Source organism: Panthera onca, chromosome A1 (genome assembly GCF_046562875.1).
Source record: "Panthera onca isolate mPanOnc1 chromosome A1, mPanOnc1 haplotype 2, whole genome shotgun sequence".
Lineage (NCBI taxonomy): Eukaryota > Metazoa > Chordata > Mammalia > Carnivora > Felidae > Panthera > Panthera onca.
In genome coordinates this window covers 87,763,845-87,767,830 of record NC_138339.1, presented here as the reverse complement: position 1 = coordinate 87,767,830, position 3,986 = coordinate 87,763,845, and the positions used below count along the sequence as shown (strand labels likewise).

At 40.3% G+C, this 3,986-nt stretch overlaps 1 long non-coding RNA gene across 1 annotated transcript; it reads right to left on the bottom strand.

The window, feature by feature from the left end:
- Positions 1-2,183: 2,183 nt before the first annotated feature.
- Positions 2,184-3,592, bottom strand: LOC144615649 (uncharacterized). The gene is made up of 3 exons (XR_013554032.1): positions 3,516-3,592; positions 3,195-3,406; positions 2,184-2,413 (listed from the first exon to the last, which is right to left on the bottom strand). It is a non-coding gene; the product is annotated as an uncharacterized LOC144615649 (long non-coding RNA).
- Positions 3,593-3,986: the final 394 nt, after the last annotated feature.

Here is a 3,986-nt window from a genome sequence, read left to right as displayed (position 1 = left end):
CAGCACCAGTCCCAGCAATACTCCAAACCAATAGTCTAGCAATTTTCCATGCCCAGGGTACTCAACCTGAGAAAGAAGGTTGGCTGTGTTGGGAGGAAGAAGCGTGAGGTTTTTATATCTGTGATGTTTCAGGACGTGAAACTTTCAAGACCGTTTTTATATAATGCCATAAGCCTTCTAGTTCTGCACTGAAATTGAACTAAAAAGTGAGCTGTGCAAAGTTTCAAGACATATTGGCATGGTAGGCATCCCTTTAGGTACCATTTGTGAAGTCTCAGGATTTATAGGTATTGCTGATTTGAAAACAAGAATGTTGCTAGTTTTGAAACAATGAAACAACTGTTTTTCCCCTCCTTCCTGGATCAGTGTCTCTACCTGCTGATACTGTCGTTTATACTGCTTAGGTATTGTGTTTCATTCTCCTAAGTGTATATTCTGTAGTGTTTTTCTCTAGTCCCTCATGTGAATATCAGATCTGTGTTATAAATCTCTCAAGGAAAGAAGCAATCAATGCCGTTTGTTGCCTGGATGCCTTTTAGTACTTTATATATTACCAGGCATATAGTAGATACTAAATTAATTAATTAATTCCCTATTTATAAGGTTTTACATATTAATGGCCCTTCACATAATTTTACAATTTAGCTATTCTTGATACACATTTTAATATTACCATCTGTCTTTTTAGTACATTATCACAGAAAAATTTATCGTGTGGAATGGTGGTGCTATGCATTATGCTGTCTAATCAAGTATTCTGACTAATAAATATTTATTCTGAATATTATTCATAGATTAATAATTTTCAAGAGATTTTTCTGCTATGACATGTATTTTAATGCTAAGCCTAAATTAAACAAAGTTAAACCTTAATGACTTAAGAGATTCCTCTTGGGTCTAGGTTAGCCGGACTAGTGAAAACAAAAGATATCTGCTGGTGAGAGCTTCTGGTTTGAAGAATGACAGATGAGTAAGCTTCAAATTATGTGAATTGATTAAAAAAGCTATTAAGTCATGTAAAAGAGAAAACATCCAAAGGAATATGGTCATATTTGTGTTAATAGATGAATTTATTCTGAAAAAGATTCTTAAGGTCGAGAATATCAAGTTGATAGTCATCTTTTTAAAAAAAATTTTTTTTAATATTTATTTTTGAGAGAGAGAGAGAGAGAGAGAGCAGTGGAGGGGCAGAGAGAGAGGGAGACACGGAGTCTGAAGCAGGGTCCAGGGTCTAGGCTGTCAGCTCAGAGTCCGACGCGGGGCTTGAACCCACAAACTGTGAGATCATGACCTGAGCCAAAGTTGGACGCTTAACTAACTGAGCCACCCAGGCAACCCTGTTGACACGTCATCTTTAATAATGTTCTAGAGTAAACAAGTAGCCAAAATGTAGGAGTTTCCCTATTCTATTGTGTACGATAAATCTTTATATATATTTTTAGTCTCTTTTCATATCTCCTCTCTTTTGCCCACTGCATCATTCACCCATAATCTCTGTGTTATGCTTGAGAAGGCAAGATGTGGGAAATGTTATCTAGTAACTTAGTTTTCAGGGACAGACTATAGTCTCTTTCTTCTCAAGCCTGGAAGAAGCCTCCCTCTATATGTAGACAGTCCCCTTGAGCCTGATGCCCTGTAAAACAGTTTACCCTCTGAGAAAGAAGGTTGGATCCCTTACACATTGTGTCTCTCATCCACATTTGAACTGTCTTGAGTCTCCTGACTGACAAGGAAGAATCAAACTGACTCGAGAAGTTGTCCAACAGGGCTACAAATTATCTTCAATATGTCTTCCTGACCATCCACCTTACTCCTATGGGAACCCTTTATGAATTAAATTATCTCAGGAAGTACTGTCTCTGAAAGTGGAAATAAGGGGAGGGGTATTACAATGCAGACACACATATATATTATCTATAACATTGGCAGGCGAAGCCAAGGTTTTCCTTCTTTAATGCGTGGAGGGGGGGATGGGTGTGTAATCTCATTCTGTCAAAAATGCTGAAGATTTTCGTATATCACTGAGTTTCAAAATAAATTACGTGCATAGTAGTGCTACATTAAACCAACATCCAGCCCTGTTTCTTCACCAAGTTGCGATGCTTTTTTATCTCTTGAAATAAGAAACACATTTAACTTGGTTTCTATGATCATCCTGAAAATAATACTCTCTTGTTTTGGCATAAAGTAGAAACATGCATTTTTAATCAAGAAGTATGCTTTTCATTGAGAGAGGGGAGAGGCAGCACTTCGTGCTGACTTTAAAGCGGTTTTGTTGAGTTGTGGAGGGCAGACATGGCCTGCTTCATCCACAGCTCAGCCTACTCACTGCTGACATCAGGCTGGCGGGCTGGCTTCAGACGAACATTATGGAGTGAGGTTTCACTCATTTCTGTCAAGCCTCTTCTCCCACCTCAAGATGAAAAAGAGAAATGGCATTTCTTTTAAGCTTGGATGCCATGTTCCGACTTACTCCACAGGCTTTATTTTTGACTTTTACCTCCTGCACTGCTAATGGGAAACTGCCAATAGTGTTGACTCTCTCTCCTACCCCATCAGATTTTCTTTTTTAGCTAAATATGTACAGAAAGTTTTATTGAAACGTGCCAAGTCTCAGCTCGGTATTCCCCGATACTACACAAAGTGAGTTGCAATAAATATAGCATTGAAAATCTGAAATTACTGAATGCACCCATTTCTGTAGTTAAATATCATGAAAGACATAAGGGAATTTACAGTATGCTTTAAAGGAGGGAAAAACACCTCCTCCCAGTCTAATAAAATTTGGTAGCTCGGGGTCACTTCCTAATAGGTGCTATTTCCTCTATTTTAATAAAGGTATTTTAACACCTGAATTCTATGCCAGATCCCATTGTCATTTTTTCCACTGACTGGCTCAACTAAATGCTGGTGGGGGCCAGACACTCTTCAAACACTGCTGCTGAATGCCAAACACAACTAACATGCATATGGAAGCAGCCAGAGAAAGCAGCACCCCCCCCCCCCCCCTAATTATAGCCAAAGGCTTGCAGTCCAGAGAGCTCACAGGAACTTCTGGGGTGGACAGGGGTCAGGAAGCTCCTCGACCACGGATCCCTGAATTGGCAGCTATCCTTTCCCACCCCATCAACACACAGTCATTTTTTGCCTGCCAAATCCTTGTCCAACCCCAATTCAAATCTATTTATACTCGCCTTTCCTATTTCTGGGCTCAGATGTTAGCCCATACGGTGTGTTGACCGGCACTAAATGTTACTGTGAGAGACCAGCGTTTGCCAGCTTCCTTAGTTGCTGACAGCAGGGAGACAAAAGTTCTGAATATCCGGAAAGACCTTAATCTTCCTAGCATAATCCTGGCCTCGACGTGATGGTGGTCGTGAGGTTCAACTTAAAAGCACTAAGTCTCCTGAAATGGAAGAATTCAGCAGGTTAAGAGTTGGTGCCCGCTGGACTTCTTTGGCAACATTGATGTGTCCCCGCAGTGGTTCTCGGAGTTCAGTGTGTGCGTGAATCACCTGGGAAATGTGTCAGGGATGCAGGTTTGGGGCCCATCCACAGAGATTCTCCTTTAGTTGAGGAGGGTCAGGCCCAGGATTCTGTTTTCAGTAAACACTGCAGGTGATTGTGATGCAGGTGTTCTGAGGTCCCCACTTTAAGAAGCAATCCTAGGTCTACACTGCTCTCCCCCAGCCATGTTTCAAAAGTAAGGGGATTAGCAACCTGTTTTAAACACTTCAGTGTTGGAGTGCTGCTTTAATTCAGATTTATTTAAAGCTTTGGAACATTGAACTTTGTTGTAGAAGCTTTATTTAAAATTCTGAGGTAGAATAACCTTCTTTTCTAAGTTCAATTTTAACAAGGAATGCTATTTGAAGGCTGTGGTCCTCGGTTTGTGAGGTCTGAGCATAAAAAGAAAATAAAACCCTACAAGTTGGACCTTCTTATGTAAAACTAGACCTCATTCTTTTTAAGAGGTGTGACCTCGG